The sequence below is a fragment of the Terrapene carolina genome, unplaced genomic scaffold (genome assembly GCF_002925995.2).
Source record: "Terrapene carolina triunguis isolate 2854851 unplaced genomic scaffold, T_m_triunguis-2.0 Scaffold96, whole genome shotgun sequence".
NCBI lineage: Eukaryota > Metazoa > Chordata > Testudines > Emydidae > Terrapene > Terrapene triunguis.
Genome location: NW_020664447.1, coordinates 68316442 through 68335707, shown reverse-complemented (window position 1 = coordinate 68335707; position 19266 = coordinate 68316442).

Sequence of the window (19266 nt, the reverse complement as noted above, 5' to 3'; positions counted from 1 at the left end):
TAATGAAAAATAGGGGAGTGAATGGTTCAGAGAATAGGAAGCAATTCACCTCAAAAGGTAGATCACCAATTCAAACCAAAGGCCAATAGTGGCTGAAATAACCTGTTTGTTATTTAATATTATTTCTGAAATGTGTTAGTAGCCACAGTCTTATTCAAAGTGGACATCACAAACCCAATCACTCACGACTGGCACCAGTATTAGTAACCCTTGTTGATAGTCTCAGAAGACTAGGAATGAATGGGAATGGAGACTGAAAGATGGTCCTTCCATGTCAGAGTTAAGGCACTTTGGAAGAGTGGGAAACTTCCATTGTCACGTCTGACAATTAAGAGAGGACCGCTCTTGAGGACTGTGATTCATAGCACCTGTCACACTATTAAAATGGAAGAATTGCTCTCCCCTCTCCGCCAGCTCCACATAAAAAAGTTTAGTGGGTCCCATAAGTATGCACAAAGGCGACATCAGAAGCCACTTTTTTAAAAAGGAATCACAGTGCAGACTATTCACTGGAGACACTATGGATCAGATTAAGCAGTCCTGAAACAGCAAAGATAATCATATTGATTTGGAAGGAATGTCTGGTTAATTTTTCACAAGACGTAGATTCCTCAAAAATCAATAACTTTCTGCTGTATCTTTATTCTTTGGAATAAACTGTGTGTGTCTAAGAAACTTGATTCCTAAGCTCAATTAGAGTCATAAAACATTCACAGACATAGACAGCAGAAAAGAAATGCAAGCTTTCCCAGGCAGCAGTGAGCATTTAACCCCAAGGTAGGACAAAGAGAATTATTCTCCCTTGATATATTGTTGTCCTTGGACAGATATGATTTTTTTTCTTTAGTGCTATAATTTTCTTTGTTTTTGTTTGCAATGCACACAGTCATCTACTCAGATATTCTTTTTAAAGTTTGTCTTCCCCCATGAATAGAACATCTATTACATTTTATACATTTAACACATAAAAGAAAGAGAAAAAGTCTTACGAATTGTACAAACACTGATGTGAGGAGGAGTCTATACACGGCATTTCAGCCACATTACATTGGCAACAATTATTTGAAGAAAAAGATGGTACCTTTTGAAAGACACCAGAAAGAGAACGCACACAATACACACGGAGGAAATTATACCAAAGAAGGTTATTTTACTGTATGCCTAATTCTACCTTGAGCAGGAGCGCCACCAGCTTTTTTGCTGCCCTAGGCGGCGGAAGGTCCCGCCCCCGAAATGCCGCCCCCGACAGAGGCGGCGGAAGGTCCCGCACCCAAAATACTGCCGACGACTGGGGCAGCCAAAGATCCGGCCGCCGCCCCCCAAATGTTAGTGCCCTAGGCGACCGCCTAGGTCGCCTAATGGGTTGCGCCGGCCCTGACCTTGAGTTACATTTAGTGCAACCTGACTCCAGTGTGGTTGCACAGGGCATATGTGAAGACAGAAGAGGGCCCTGTATGCTTGACAGCCAAGCCATGTCTGAACGATATGAATGGATGTACAGTTAGTACACCTCCTATAGAAAGATGCTGACCAATTCTGTAAATTACGGAAATAATAGGACACGTCTAGCTTTAAACAGGTTTTTGTTCCTTTTTTTCCATCCAGAGGCAATGAGAGTTGTGCATAGCTACCTAATATAAACCCCCTCAGCCCTCCCCACCAAACAATCAGCTCTCTGAAGAAAGCATTCGTAGACGTGAATGGGGTGGGGTGGGCTTAGGATCCAGCCACTCACGCAGCAGCAGGATTTTGCCAGGTTTCGGAGGGCTCACACCACAGGTAGCTACAAAATGCATAGGTGTTATGCTCCTTTGGATGAATGAGAGAAATTAAGAACAAACATTTTAAACAGAAGAATTTTGCTCTTGAACAGAGAGACAAATGGCAAAAGACAGAGATTATGGATTTAATTCTCTTTTTTATGATATTTCTTTTCCCTCTGTTAATCCAATATTTACTTGATAGGGGTAATTTATTATACATTTTTAAAATTTCTCCATGGAGGGAGAAGCTAATTTATCAGCCTAATATTTATCACCGCCAGTACCTGTAGATGTCTGACCTAGGTAACACTTCAAATGCAATAACGCTGGACAAACTTCAATAAGTTAGCAGCAGCAGCAGTCAGCAGAAACACTGATATATATAACTGTTTAACTGGACTGTATCTGGAACTAGCCAAAGCCCATGAGTCTGCCAAAGAGTCTTGAGATCTTGTAAGAACAGGCTTCCTGGTGAGATATCTGGTATTTCCTGAATCTGGTCATGCTAGAAAAATACAGTGTGGTTGTAGTTATGTCAGTTCCAGGATATTACAGAGACAAGGTGGGTGAAGTAATAGTTTCTTTTGGACCAACTTCTGTTGGGGAGAGAGAGAGACAAGCTTTTGAGACACAAAGAGCTCTTCTTCAGGTCTGGGAAAGGAACTCACAGCGTCACAGCAAAATGCAAGGTGGAACAGATTGTTTACCCCACCACCTGTGGGTGAACACTTTCACAAAGAGATCACTCTATATCTGACCTATCAGTCCTCATCCTCAAATGAAACCTGCACAACACTTTCAAAAGACAAGCCTTGGGGCTTGACTACACTTGCGAGTTAGTGCGCAGTAAAGGAGCCCCGGGCACCCTAGCTCACTCCCCATCCACACTGGCAAGGCATGTAGAGCACTCTGACTCCACAGTACAGCGCTCCTGGTACTCCACCTCAGTGAGAGAAATAACATTTGCTGCGCCTTGGCTACAACGCACAGGCGTCAGTATGAACGAGGTGTTGCATTACTGTGCTCTGATCAGCCTCTGGAAACGTCCCATAATCCCCTTAAGTCAAGTGGCCACTCTTGTCATTGTTTTGAACTCCTGTAGGAATATGGAAATGCCATTTCACAGCTCAGTTTGTGACAGCCGGCATGCAAGCCGTTACTGTGGAATGCTGTGTGTGAGAGAGCGAGAGAGGCGGGGAGAGGGGGAGGCCTGCTTCTGTCTGAACTTACAAGGCAGCATGCTGACATGCTCTCAGCCCCCCAAACCCACTCTCTCTCCCCCCACATACACACAACACACTCCCTGTCACACCCTACCCCACCCATTTGAAAAGCATGTTGCAGCCACTTGCATGCTGGGATAGCTACCACAATTCACTGCTCTCCACGGCCGTTGCAAGAGCTGCTAATGTGGCCATGCCAGTGCACTGGCAGCTGTCAGTGTGGACAGACTACAGCACTTTCCGTACTGCACTCTACAAAGGCTGGTTTAACTCAAAGCTCTCTACATCTGCAAGTGTAGCCATGCCCCAAGAGTTTAAATTCATTACTCTGCTAGACACCAATAATCAAAGATTGAACAGAGAAAATGGATTTATGGCTTTTACAACAATCTTTAATCCACTGACCCCCCTCTTTTTATCCTATGACTGCAGATGTGTTAACAAGCCACTTCACCTTGAATAGTCTTTTACAAAATGTGCTAACTATATATGCTAAACAATCTGTTCCACTTCTCATTTTGCTGTGATGCTACTATTTCATTTCCCAGACCTGAAGAAGAGCTCTGTGTAACTCAAAATCTTGTCTCTCTCAGGCCTGGGCTACACTAGCGGGGAGGAGTGGGGAGGTTGAACTAAGAGACGCAACTTCAACTACACTATTCGCGTAGCTGAAGTCGAAGTATCTTAGTTCGACTTACCTGGCCATCCTCACGGCGGCGAGTCGACTGCTGCGGCTCCCCCATTGACTCCGCTTACTCCTCCTGCCGAGGTGGAGTACAGGCGTTGATTCGCGGATCGATTTATCGCATCCAGACGAGATGCGATAAATCGATCTCTGATACATCGAACACTACCCGCCAATCTGGCAGGTAGTATAGACGTACCCTCACCAACAGAGGTTGGTCCAATAAAAGATGTTACCTTACCCACTAACAACAGTAGTTTCCAAACTTGTTCTTGCTCACCTAGGTGCACAACATAACAAATTGGCTTTGCATCCCATTTCAAGCACTAGACTATAGACTTCTGGCACAGTTTTGCTATACAGTAGAGGAGCAAGCTTCCATTCATGTGGCTTTTTTTCTTCTTCTGTTTTTGACATTTCTGATGCTCCAAGTAAATTTTCATACTCATACCACTAAATAAGGTTACTGGATTAGTCTGTAAGGAAAACCCTTTGGATTCTCACTTGCCAACAGGAAGGAGACATAGAGCACTTCAATGGCCTGATTTTCAAAAGTGCTGAGCACTCGAAGGCTGTCAACAAATTGACTGACTTTAGTGGGAGCCCTGGGTGCTCAGCACTTTGAAAATCAGATCATAGCGGTCTAATATATTCCCGATGACACCACTGGCTTCACTGGACCTACACCAGGGATGAATTTAGCTCTACAAGTCGAGCTGAGACCATCACAGGACCTAACCAGATCAGCTACAACATCACCGGCTCATTCACCTGCACGTCCACCAATGTTATATATGCCATCATATGCCAGCAATGCCCCTCTGCTATGTACATTGGCCAAACTGGACAGTCACTATGCAAGAGGATAAATGGACACAAGTCAGATATCAGGAATGGCAATATACAAAAACCTGTAGGAGAACACTTCAACCTCCCTGGCCACACAATAGCAGATGTAAAGGTAGCCATCTTACAGCAAAAAAACTTCAGGACCAGACTCCAAAGAGAAACTGCTGAGCTCCAGTTGATTTGCAAATTTGACACCATCAGATCAGGATTAAACAAAGACTGTGAATGGCTATCCAACTACAGAAGCAGTTTCTCCTCCCTTGGTGTTCACACCTCAACTGCTAGCAGAGCACCTCTCCCTCCCTGATTGAACTAACCTCGTTATCTCCATACTGATTTATACCTGCCTCTGGAGATTTCCATTACTTGCATCTGAAGAAGTGAGGTTCTTACCCACGAAAGCTTATGCTCCCAATACTTCTGTTAGTCTTAAAGGTGCCACAGGACCCTCTGTTACTTTTTACAGATTCAGACTAACACGGCTACCCCTCTGATATAGCTGTACTTTGAGTTTCAAGATGGAATGAATCCAAAGCTCAAAGGGAAACACAGTTAAAACCACAAAGTTTGCCCAGGTTTTATGTCAAGCCCATAAGTTGCACATGGTTTTGACGTAAACCCATAAATCAGCTCAGGTTTACTCAAAACAGGGCCCAGGTTTGTGACCTCTGGTGAACCTTGGCTGAATTTTGAGCTTGGTACAAAACATAAATCCAGGTGAGCCTAAGGTTACATTATGAGAATTTTGCAAAGCTCTGTCTAGAAAAAACAGAATATAAAAAGTACATTGTATAATATTTTTTTACTATAGCTCTTCCAAATACCATTTAAAGTATCTCATTGTATGAAGATATCAAATAAAAGATATGAAAATGCATTTTTGAACAATAATTGCACTCTTCTATTGTCATTGAAAAAGGCAAAGTTAATTTCTAAGCCACGCTCTCCAATAACAATAGCAACAAGAAAAACAAATGCTGAATGCATAAGCAAAATCCCAATGACTGGAAGATTAAGGCTCTCTCTGAACTTCATACAAAACTTTTCGCTATTTGGATTTCAGCAGAAACATGCTCAGTGCATAACCTTGTTGTAAAGGAAAATGTTTCATTTTAACAGCCATTCAATTTTTTAAAGGGAGTTTGTTTTAGAGTGCATGAGAATTTAAAGTTTATAGAGAATGTTCTGTTTTTTTCAGTGGGCGGGGGGGGGGGGATCAATACCTTTAATACAATCATCCAATTTTCTCTCCTCACTCAAAATACCTTTTTTAAAATTCATAGATTCATAGAATGTTTCTTTTCATAAGATCATGTATATACAAGAGAACTTGTTGGTCATAAGAGTTAAAGGATATGGAAAATATCAGCTTCTGCAGCTGACCACAAAGCTCAGCAAATATCAGTACATGCAGAACTTGAAAGTAATGCATTGTATAATAATTTTATTACTATAGCTCTTCCAAATACCATTTAAAAATGGTAGAAAATGAAACATTTACAGCAATTATTACACACTTTCTACTGCAATATCATGCATTCTTGGGCTTTGATCTTGGTTGCTGTTAGAAATTGAGAAGGTTCTGGCTTGGCCCATTCTTGGCTGGGCATCCTGCTAGGAAAAATCTAGAGGTGTTGCAGAAAGTAGTGTGGGTGATTCACTAAAAATACTCTTCCCTCTAAATTAATCTCAATCCAGCGCTCCAGCACTTGGGTCACTGGGCTTCAACATTCAAACAGCTCCAACATTGAAAATAATGAGTGAAATCCTGCCCGCATTGAAGTCAATGTCCAAACTCTTATTGATTTCAGTGGGGTCAAGATTCACCCTGAATTTCTGACAACATGTAATTATTAAAGATCCTATGGCATTTATTGCAAGGGTAGGGGTGATGATAATCCCAGTGTCCTGGTGCATTTTTTGTAATAGAAAAGTTAGGCTATTCAGTGGAATTTGTCACACAGGATACATCATTCCTTACAGGAGATACTAAGCTTGGGTTTATACAGTGTGACAGATCCAGACCCGTGGGGTACAGAGTCTGGTAGAGGGCAAATATACTGGTCACTGGATGAGTAGTTTTCTGTTCCCTGAGTGACCAGAGCAGGGGCTGCACTAGAGTAATCAGGAACCTGCTAGAACCAGTTAAGGCAGGCAGGCTAATTAGGACACCTGGAGCCAATTAAGAAGAAACTGCTAGAATCAATTAAGGCAGGCTAATCAGGGCACCTGGGCTTTAAAAAGGAGCTCACTTCAGTTTGTGGTGCGAGTGTGAGGAGTGGGGAGCTAGAGGCGCAAGGAGCTGAGAGTGAGAGGGTGTGCTGCTGGAGGACTGAGGAGCACAAGCGTTATCAGACACCAGGAGGAAGGTCCTGTGGTGACAATAAGGAAGGTGTTTGGAGGAGGCCATGGGGAAGTAGCCTAGGGAGTTGTAGCTGTCATGCAGCTGTTACAGGAGGCACTATAGACAGCTGCAGTCCACAGGGCCCTGGGCTGGAGCCTGGAGTAGAGGGCGGGCCTGGGTTCCCCCCAAACCTCCCAATTGACCTGGACTGTGGGTTCTCCCAGACGGGAAGGTCTCTGGGCTGTTCCCCAACTCACATGGTGAATCGCTGAGGCAAGAAAATCCGCCAATAAGCGCAGGACCCACCAAGATAGAGGAGGAACTTTGTCACAACAGGCTTAAGTCCCATGCCTGGCTGTTGGTAGCAAATATTCTAGAAGGAGGAAACTGGAGTAGTGAACAGTGGCTACAACTTTCCCACAACGGTGGGATTTCACAGGCAGACAGTGTAGCCCAAAGATCAAGTGGCACTTGCTCATGTAGGGCATAGGGAGTTGGAGGAGGCATTTATTCAGTGCATCCCTACTGCAGCCTCCACCAACAATGCCCCTGTGGAGCCCCTAGCAGAAGGCAGGTGGTGATACTATCACTTGCTCTGACTTTAGAAGGAAACCTTTTAGGCCCTGGGTATTCTGAAAGTTGAATGCATAATTGGGCTATTTCTCTGCCATTAATAAAATAAAATCCCAGGTGCAAAGCATATGTAGACTCAAGATAGAGAGATTCAGAGAAGAGCGGTAGGGATAAGACAATCTGAAGAATAATAGAAGTCACCCAAGGCAGCAAGAGAGGCAACAGGGGAAGATAAACTTGACCTGAATGTTAAGATGGAACAGAAAAAAGTGTTATAAAAAAGCCTTATGATGTACACAGTGTAATAAGCAAAACCTCTTCTCTAAGAGACTTTACAATATTGCATCTGATAAATCAAGCTGTTCCTCATGTCCCTGAGCTGCAGCGTTGGCACAGCTACCATAACATTCAGTGCATCGGAGAGTGAGTCCTACAACTGTGATAGTTTATTATTATTACTACAATACTTCTAAAATAGATCCTAATCTTACTTTTATTACACTTTTGCTTCTTAGATCAGGAGAGGTAAAAAGTAGTAATATTTGTAATTACTTCATAATATGTACTAGGAGCACGGAGCTTCTTAGGCTATAAGCTAGCATAGACTCTTGCTGTTTTATTAACTGTGTTCAATTACACATTTATAATTGTTTATAATTGTGCTGCTGAAGATGGTGAACAAGAATTAATGCAGGCAGAGATTGCGTGAAGTTCTCAACGTCCCTGTGCCAATGCACCTCAGTTCCAACCTGTCATCTTCCATTGTTTCAGTCCTAGGCCCCATATAGCCTGGACATGTACCTCATTCTTGCCCTGCAGCACCGCTTGGCATTCTAGGCCTGAGGTCTCCACACACTGCTCTGCCAGTTGTGACAAAACGGCAGATGTTGGTATGGTGGGTCCCGTGCTTTTCTTGGCGGGGGGCTAAGATGCCACCGCTTGCCCCTGCTCTTGGGGTGCCGAGGGCTCTGCTAGTGGCCCGGGAAGGTGGTAGAGGAGGGAAGCAGGGAGGGGTCTGGGTTTGCTCCTCACTCTGAGCCCCAGCCCCTCTTAACTCCTGCGGGTTTCTTCCCCTCTTCCTCCTTGGGTAGAGCTACCCTCAGTCCTTGACACTGGGGAGGGAGTCTCTCTGCCCTGCTGGGGCAGGGTCTCCCTTCCTCTGGTTCTCTGGTCTTTCAATTCTTCAGCAACACACCTCCAAACTCCAGTCCTCTCTCCTTCCTCACACACCCTGTCTGCCTGAAGCAGGCGGTTTTATTAGGTTCCTGACAAGGCCTTAATTGACTACAGGTGCTCCAATTAACCGTAGCAACCCTCCCTAGTCTACGTGGAACCATGCCTTAATTAGTCTACGACCACTCCCACTCTCCCACTGCTCCCTGGCCCCGCTCAACACCACGGGGTCCCACTTGGGACGAGAGACAGTGTTGTCGTGACAGGCTGTCCGCGTTGCCGTGTTGGCTTCCGGCTCTATGCTGCATCCAGAAGTGGAAAGGTTGTAGAGATAGGAACCATCTAGTCAATCGTGCATTCCTCTCCTTGTTTGCGTGCATCCATTGGAGTGGGGCGTGGTCTGTCACAAGGGTGAACCGCCGCCCAAGTAGGTAGTATCGTAAAATCTCCATGGCCCATTTAACTGCTAGGCATTCCTTTTCTACTATGTCGTACCGTTGCTCCCTGGGCAGGAGCTTCCAGCTGAGGTAAAGGATCGGGTGCTCCTCATCCCCCACCATCTATGAAAGAACGGCCCCAAGTCCTACCTCCAAAGCGTCTGTTTGTAGAATGAATTCCTTCTTGAAATCTGGGGCTATGAGCACTGGATGACTGCAAAGGGTCGTCCTTAGGTCTGTGAAAGCTTCTTCTGCCACCTTGGTATACTTAACTATCTCCAGGCCCCGAGCTCTTAACAGGTCCGTCAGAGGCGCTGCCCTTGTGGCGAAATGAGGGATGAACCGGTGATAGTACCCCACTATCCCTAAGAATGCTCTGACTTGCTTCTTGCGGATCGGTCAGGGCCATTTCTGTATTGCCTCCACTTTGTTCCATTGGGGTTTCACCAGGCCCCTTCCAACTATATATCCAAGGTATCTGGCCTTGGCTAACCCTATTGCACATTTGGATGGGTTAGCGGTGAGGCCGGCCTGTCTAATAGCATCTTCCATTTCCCCAGGTGTGTCTCCCAGTCAGGTCTATGGATTACCACATCGTCTAAATAGGTGGCAGCATACTTGACATGGGGTCGAAGTAATCTGTCCATCCATCACTGAAAAGTCGCGGGGGCCCCATGGAGCCCGAAAGGGAGGACAGTATATTGGAAGAGGCCATTGGGTGTAGAGAAAGCGGTTTTTCCCTTGGCGTCCTCAGCCAGGGGGATCTGCCAGTAGCCTTTTGTCAAGTCCAAGGTCGTCAAGTATCGAGCCTTGCCTAACTGATCCATCAGCTCATCAATACGTGGTATCGGGTAGGCATCGAATTGGGATACCTCGTTTAACTTCCGGAAGTCATTACAAAACCTCAGAGTGACATCAGGCTTGGGGAGCAAGACAATAGGGCTGGACCACTGGCTGTGGGATTCCTCAATCACCCCAAGTTCCAGCATCTTCTTTACTTCTGCACTAATTTCTTCTTTTTTTGCCTCTAGTATGCAATATGGTTTTATCGTCACCCTTGCTCTGGGACAAGTGATGATGTGGTGTTGGATCAGCGTTGTACGGCCTGGTTGTGTGGAGAACACATCTTAGTTCCGCTGGATCATTTTGACGACCTCTGTTTGTTGTTCTGGGGCTAATTCGGGGGATATCCTTACCTGCCCCTGTGGGCCATCTGCCTGGGGTGGAGCCAGCAGGATAGCCAGGCACGTCTCCCGATCGAGCCAGGGTTTCAGTAAATTGATGTGGTAGATCTGCTCTGGCCTTCAGCAGTCTGGCTGCTTCACCTTATAATTCACCTCCCCAATGGCTTCCATGATCTCATAGGGTCAATGCCGGCTGGCCAGGAGCTTGCTTTCTGTTGTTGGTACCAACACCAACACCTGTTCTCCTGGTTGAACTTTCCGTGGTTGAACTTTCACTTGGGCTATTCGTTCTCTCATCTGGGCCACGTGTGTGAAGACGTTCTTCCCTGGGTTGGGTTGTCCCTCCCATTCCTCTTTTGTGATATCTAATATGCCATGTGGGTGGCATCCGTACAGTAGCTTGAAGGGGGATAATCCAGTAGATGGCTGGGGAACATCTTGTATCACAAACATCAGGTACGGTAGGAGGGTATCCCAGTCTTTTCCTTCTTGGGCCACCACCTTTCAGGTCATGCGGTTAAATCGCTTGGCCAGACCATCTGTTTGGGGATGATAGACCGAGGTCCGCAAAGCTTGGATGCGGAGCAGGCTACATAAGTCTTTCATTACTCTAGACATGAAGAGAGTCCCTTGGTCTGTCAGGATCTCCTTAGGGATGCCTACCCTAGCAAAAACCTGGACCAGTTCTTTTGCAATCACCTTGGACATGCAGTTTCTTAGAGGAATGGCTTTGGGGTACAGTATAGTGTAGTCCAGGATGACGAGTATGCGTCAGTGGTCCCAGGCCAATCTTTCTAGTGGTCCCACTAGATCCATGGCTATCCTTTCAAAAGGACTTCAATTACAAGCAAGGGTACCAACAGGGCCCTTAACTGAGGTCGTGGGCTATGCAGCTAGCACTCTGGGCAGGAGGTGCAATAGCACTGGACTTCTGCCCGTACCCCCGGCCAGTAGAACCTCCTTAGGGCTCTATCCAGGGTCTTATCTGCTCCTAAATATCCCCCAAACAGATGACTGTGAACTAACTCTAATATGGCCCTTGTGTGCTTCCGTGCCATCAAGATCTGTTCTACTACCTCCCCCCGTATTGGCACTACCCAGTACAACAGATCCTGTTTGTTTATATAGTATGGCCCTGGGCCTTTGTTTTTTCCTTCTACTGGCACACCATTTACCTCTACTACCTCCTTCCTCATGTTTGCATACAGTGGGTCATAGGCTTGGTCCTGCCCAAAATACTCGCATGCGGGACCGATCTGGCCTGATTCTATTGAATTGGTCTCCCCTGCTTCTCTTGGGGTGCTTCCGCTCATCCTGGGGGCCATCTCTGGATCTCCATTTGTCTGCACTACCTTGCGGTTTCCTTGACAGGGCCTTGTCCCAACCAGGACAGCTCTCTGGCTTGCCACCAAAATCCTGGTTCCTAATCTTTTATCTGCCCTCCTTTCCCATCTAGATTTCAGGGACTTCTGAGGGGGTGAAAATAACTCTGGGGAAAACCCAGCAAAAATTGGGGTAGGGCCATCTATGGGCGCCTCGATCTCTGCTCGGGTTTACTGCCCTCTCCTAACTCGATCTGGGGGGAGTAGGCTCTCGAAACCGGGAAAGTCCCTGCCAATTAAGACCCAGTAGAGGAGCTTGGGGACCACCCCTGCAGTCACCTTGGTAGTGTTCCCCTAGATCTCAATCTGTATTGGGATTGTGGGGTAGAAATTTACTTTGCTATGGACACATGTCACTCTGATCATCTTGTCCCACTAACTTCCTTGAGACCTGTGTGACAGCACTCCCAGAGTCCACCAAAGCTATGGGCTGGATGCTGTTCATCTTTACCGCCCGGGTGTACTCGTGTGGGGCCGTCGCAATCCCCACCAGGCTGATTAGGCCACATTGGTCCCTGCGATCCCCCAGATTGCACTGCATGGGATCCTCCATGTTGGGGCACTGGGCTGCTATATGCCCCGACTCCCCACACTCGTAGCAATGATGTCATCCTGGAGGTTGCCCTCTGTCTTGGGTTCTCTGACCCGCACCCCCAGCCCTCTCCCCACGGACCCCCAGATCCCCTCAGGACCTCAGGCCGCTCCTTGGTGCCGGTTCTTCCAGCTATGGCTTTCCTGGAGTTCTCAATGATCTGTGGCCTCGGGGTTGGGACTGGCTTCCTGGAACACCGTGTTTCACCTCCCGGGGTTTCGAACAGTTCATGGGCTGCCAGTTGTCGCTCTATGAGAGTGACCAATTCATCATAGGTGGAGAGGTAATTCTGGCCTACCCAGGCTCGGAGGCCCGAGGGTAGTCCCCTCGTATAGCAGTCCCGCACCAGGAGCTCCATCATTTTCTCAAGGCTAAGAGCCTCCGGGTATAACCACTTCCAGGCTAGGTGGATTAGGTCAAACAGTTGTGACCGCAGTGTCTTGTCTTCACAATACTGCCATTCATGGAATCTCTGGGCTCGCAAGGCTGTTGTTACCCCGGACGTGGCCAGGATCTCTGCCTTCAGCCAGGGTAATCTGCTGCCTCCTCTGTGGTCATATCATAGTAGGCCTTCTGGGCCTCCCCATAAAAAAATGGGGCGAGGATGCCCGACCACTGGTCTCGGGGCCAGGCCTCTTACAGGGCTGTCCTCTCGAAGGCCAGGAGGTACGCCTCCACATCATTCTCCTGGGTAATTTTCTACAGACAGTAACTGGCCCTTATGGTCCGCGTCCCATCATACCTGTGGCTCAGCTCCGTAAGGGCCTTCACCTGGTTCATTAGTTCCGGCAGCATGGCCCAATCTTGGGTGGCCTGGGTCATCAGCAGGCGATTGGTCTCTTGTTGCAGCCGCATGGCCTCCTGTTGGTTGGCAGTGGCTTGCACCAGTGCTTTGACCACGTCCTCCATCTTGGGGCAGCGTAGTCATGACCCACCCTGGGTTATGTTCATGGTGCAGAAATCCCACTTCTGACACCACATGACAAAATGGTTGATGTTGGTATGGTGGGTCCCATGCTTTTCTTGGTGCGGGGCTAAGATGCCACCGCTTGAACCTGCTCTTGGGGCACGAAGGGCCCTGCTAGTGATCCGGGAAGGTGGTAGAGAAGGGAAGCAGGGGAGGGATCTGGGTTTGCGCCTAACTCTGAGCCCAAGCCCCTCTCAACTCCTGCGGGTTTCTTCCCCTCTTCCCCCTTGGGTAGGGCTACCCTCAGTCCTTGACGCTGTGGAGGGAGTCTCTCTGCCCTTCTGGGGCAGGGTCTCCCTTTCTCTGGTCTTTCAATTCTTCAGCAACACACCACCAAACTTCAGTCCTCTCTCCTTCGTACACCCTGTCTGCCTGAAGCAGGAGGTTTTATTAGGTTCCTGACAGGGCCTTAATTGACTACAGGTGCTCCAATTAACTGTAGCAACCCTCCCTAGTCTGCAGGGAACCATGCCTTAATTAGCCTAGGGCTAATTATATCTCCCCTCGACCATTGCTCCCTGGCCCTCCTGTATCACACAATGTATGTCAATCCTGGCCTGTAGCAGCCACTATTATTCCTATCCTGGGCCTTTCTGGAGCAGAAAACTGCCCATCATTCTTAATTGTGTTGTGTTCTATTTAATGCAGCTAAATATTGCCACTAGGAATCAAAATGAAATCCTTAAAATCATTTTTTCATTATGGGGCCTAAAGAAGGATTTGAATACTAGTCTCCAGCAGTAAATGGCTAGGGCATAACCCATTTACCACTTTAACCTTCATTTATACTGTTGATTTTTATTATTTTCCTCTTTCCCTTTCCTCCATTTCCCAGACTCCTAGGTATTCAGCATGCCGATGTCTTGGCAATACATTTGCATTCAGAGGTACTGTATCTAGATGATAGCTCTAAAGTATTCATCAGTACCTTTGTTTGTCAGACTGGAATGAAGCTGCTTTTTGGAGCAAACATTATACTGATATGAAATGGACTGTGTGTACACTTAAGGGTACGGCAACTGTCTGCATTACAAAAACCTTGAGAAAAGGCCATGATGCTCACTAGTTCCCCACTGATTTTTTCCTAGTAGGAATTATGATCAAGAACTCACTTCAAGTCAAGTTCAATTTCACTAAGAACAAATAAAGCCTTCTCTTAGTTCAGTTACTGCACATCAATCAGGGAGATAACATTCAAAGAACTGTAACTTGTTCAGAATAATTTCTAAATCACTGTGGTTCTGAATAGCAGCTGGGTAAGATTTACTGATACACCTACAAACAAACTTCAGTGCTTGGCATACTGCTTTAAAATTAGCCCTCTGTCACTTACAGATGGAGAAATTTAATGTTCTTTACTTCTGGTTAGTGGTACGAAAAGGACAAACATTATCTGCTTTTCTTTGCACATCCAGAATTCCTATTCATTGTATGACAGAGGAGGACATTAAATACTGAATAACGTGAAATGGAACTTCTAGTTTAGACGGGTAGATAAGAAAGGTAAATAAGAAGGAACAGTTCCAGCCTAAGCAAGGAGTTCAATGGATCTCTATTTCCTTCTTTGATACTATGCATGAACAGAAAAACACCATCGGAGAAAGGATTTATACTAGACTTCAGAGCCTCGTATAAATCCTATCTAAAACAGTGGTCATGCACTGTTTAGATACTTCCCTGCAAAAAAGTTGCAGTGGCCATCTGGCATTACAGATGCTGCTTTCCTCCATTTCTATTTGTCTTGTAGGGAACATGCAAGGACAGAAAAATTGATTAGTTGGTTTGGGGGAACATGTAAGAAGAAAGCAAAAAAAATAGCAAAGGGATTGCAGTTTCTTTGAGTCATCCCAGGAGATACCATACAATCAATTTAGTTTTGACATTTCACCATCAAACCTTTGCAGAGGTCTGAAACAGCAAAGTCTCATTGTCAACAAAGATCGGAACTGACATAAAATATAGGTATATACCATGTGGTTATGGTAACCGAACTCCGTAATGACTAGTCTTCATTGATCTCAGTACAAGATTTTTTTTTTAATGAGGGGAGGGGGAAGAAAGAAGGAGGGGGGGAATCCACAATTCCATCACTGTACTTAAATTACAAAAGACAGGTTACACATTACATTCCTGCCATGGAATTTTTACCTATGGATCAAGATAAGTTCTTCTGATTTATGGGCAGAATAAATTTTGTCCTGATAATCGTTTTACCCTGAACTGTATTGTTAGTCAGAAAATGCTCATCTCACATCCATGGTACCCTAATTGATAGTCACCAGGATGCACACACAAAACTCAATTCATTGCTTGTATTTCAGGGGAAAAGTACTGCCAGATGAAGATGTGCCAGGGCTATTCAGTACCTCAATGGGAGGGGACAGCCTGACTCAGAGACAAAGAGACTAGTTTTCAACTTTGAGCTTAGGAGCTAAGAGAGAAACAGGATAGCTCAGGGAGTCTCCAATTAACTCCCACACCCAACAAAGGGGGTCTTGGACCTTCTGCAGGATCTAGTGCATGGCTCAGGCAGTTCCAGCCCTGCAGAGACCAACTTCCAGAGTGGCAGAGACCCAATTCATCACTGGCTACCAAAAGCCAGCCAAGTCCCCCACAGGACTCCAGACCAGGGGGTCAGTAGAGGACTCTGTTTCAACCTGGGTGAAGATGCTGTGAGGGGACCAGTATTTTTTGTTTAAGCAGGCCAACATTCACAGAACTGCAGCATGTGTCTCTGGGTTCTCTCAGCCTGGGAAGGTGCCAGGCAGATAGCTGGGGGTTGGGATGAGTTGGGAGTGTTGGCAAGTAGGGAATTAGTTGATGTGGGAGTGTTTTAGTACTTATTAGATAACCCTAACTCTGTCTTTCCCCAGATCCTATTTTCCTGCTCCCAATAAAGTCCCCCTTTGTTATATTGTTATTTTGGGTGTGTCATTTCTTTGCTGGGGTTTGTGTTATGTACTTTATTGTTTCTTGTGTACTGGGTTTTATACTCCTTGCCAGCATCCCATGAGATAGATTCGGCTCAGTGAGAAATCACCTTGGGTGGAGGCAACAGGAGTCAAAGAAGAACCAAGGACCCAGCCCATGCAAAGATAGTGGAGAAGCCACTCCAGATAGCCAGCCCCAATGAGGAGGCTTAAGCCATACCTTGGGGGAGAGGCTACATTTCTGTTAGTGTGAATGAAACAACTGATTGACAGCTCTGTGGATAAAGAGAATTCCAGAACACATAATGATGTAGAGAGCAGTAAGACAAGCTTCCCATATCCCCTGCAACACAACTTAGTCTATGCAGGGAGGTCTGGGGACAGATTCACTAGTCAGGTTGTGGACTTTTTGTGGCACTTCGGTGGTGCAAGAGGGCTGCAATCGCACCACAGATGCTCCTCAGAGAGTGCCAGAGCTTAGGGGAACTCTCCACTGGGACATCTGTTCAGAAGTCAGATCCTGCACCTCCCTGGTGCCTTGTCTCCACACAGGAGGCATATTAAGTGTGGCTCTGCTATATGGGCTTAGAGTTAGGCTTGGCAGCATTCCACTGTTATTTGTATTTTTATATAATGTTGATGGATATCAGTTTATTTTTTTTCTATTTTGATCTATTTAAATTTTCACATCTGCGTGAAATTATTGTAAGCATTTTTCTATTTTTATCATTTACATTTTCACAGAGGAAATTATGGGGGTGGAGAGTCAGACAATTATTTAATGACAGTCTGATAAGTTCTCGAGCAGCATTTTTCTTTTTCTCCGTTCAGCTTCCTTTGAGCCCTGTAGGTACCTAAATTAGCTCAGCGCCATTAGGCACCTATGTTTCTGCTTGTGAGCATGTGCCCCACAGCTCCATGCCAGATGTTTGGACCCTTTAAGCGCAGAGCAATGCACAAATGGAGAGAAAATAGGCTTTCTTCCACCCTAACTCACCTCAGGGCCTGATCTTGTAAGCATGCTTAGACCTCCTCTCCCGGGTTGGGCCCAACAGACAAGCTGACACAAAACATCCAGAGCAGTGGAGGAGGAAGAGAGACTGAGGGAGCCCCACATCAGAATATCATAGAGCCCTAGTGATTACAGTACTCACATGAGAGCTGGCATATCCCAATTCAAATCCCTTCTCCCACTTAGGTGGACGGGAGACTTGAACCAGGGGTCTCCCACATCTCAGGTAAGTACTCTAACCACTGGGCTAAAAGTTATGAAGGAGGGCTGCTTCCTCTCTTCCTCCCTCCCCCTGCCCCCGGCCAGCTTCTTGCTAAAATGATGACAATGTCTAATGCCAAGAGAGGGTTTGCAGCTGAGAATCCCAAACAGATTTTTGATAATGTTTTATTATATTTTTTAAAAGTAGGATAAAAAGTGTAAAAAAGCAAAGAAATAAAATGAAAAATAAGTCTATTTTGAATGCTTTGAAATAAAAACAACCTGTCCTTTTGTGAAAATGGTACTCAGACTTCAACCAGCTCTATACATTACCTTTACATATAAAGCCCTAAGGATCACACAGACCAGCTGTACCCCTCTTCTAGTGGAAGTATTTTAGGCCAAAATTGCCTCTTTAACTGTGTTCATAAGATATACAAGCACACTCATTTGTACATACAGGTAATTTTGCACAGTGCAAAACAGTGGACATAGGCATTCATTCACATTCTGGATAGCTGTTCAATTTGGCAAGGTTTGTACCCCTTATTAATCATGATTCACAAGCACATGGTTATATTTGCACAAATGTTTGCGAATGGATGTTCTCATACAAATACCTATGGTCACATAGACACAAGGGTATATGTGCACCGTACTCACTGTTCATCATTCACTCTTTGCTGTTTGTTATTAGTTATTCACCTGTTTGAAAAATTTGAATTATCCAGTCATGGACCAGAAACAATACCATGTGGCTCAGACGACCAGTCACACACCACAAATAATAAAGAGTGTGCAAAGAGAAACATTCACACTGCACTCTCCATCAGTACTCAGCTTGGGCCGGAGAAGCTATGATCCAACAAGTGGATCAAATTTAGTGATGAATCCTGGTCACATGTCACCTGAGGCGAGTTGCACATACATTAAGAGGAAGAACACCTGATAGACTTAAGTCAGTTCATCCACAGATTTTTGTGAATTCTTATGAACAAGTTTATTGACTGAAATCAAAATTGGGTTACAAACACTTAATGGATGACTGAGAAATCCTGAACATCACCCTGGTTGGAGAGAAACTTATTGCATTACTGTACCATAGTAGCAGATGTTTGCAATAGTACTTGTTCCACCACCCTCCTTAATGAGGAGGAATGGTCCTGAAGGAGAAGCAAAAAGCCATCTTATTTTAAGGATTGAAAAGTGATTGTCTGAACAAATTAAGAGAAGATAGAGCAGACACTGAGCTCTAAATAGGACAACCTGTAGGGACAAATTAGTTTGACTATACCATTCACTGAGCTTAAAAAATAGAGTTGCCAAAACAAGATAATAATATGAATTAATGTATCTAGTGATGTTGTGGCAGTTTCATCCTAAATCAATAGTAACTTAATATCAAGTCAACATAAATCTGGCTATTTTACTTAAATGTGTTTCATATCCACCTTCTTGTAATGAAGGATGCTTCTATGTTACGCTTCACGGGGCACAAAGGGATGTATTTGCATTACACTTTCCTCATTCCACCTCACCTCCTACACTGTCATCTGATTGATGACTTCTACCAATTCCAGGTGATACGCAGCCCAGGAACGTGCTTGAACACTGAAGGGATAATCATACCTCAAGATAACAGTAACAATCTGTTACAGTTTTTCCAGGAAGGAAAAGAATGAAAAAATAATTAAAAACAAACAAAACACTAAAAGCATTCTGCACCCACAAAATGAGTCCAATATCATATTTTCTAATGAGAAGTTACAACAAGGTTGTTTGGCCAAAGTGCTGCTGGCTGCATTATATACCACAGTACCTGCTTGTAATATCTGTATGCTAGTTAGAACTATATCCTGGTGTAATTTAAACCAATGGTCTTGGTTTAGCATTTCATTATTTCTTCCCTTGTTAGCAATGTTCTTACCAATACTTCCCATTTGTTTATGAG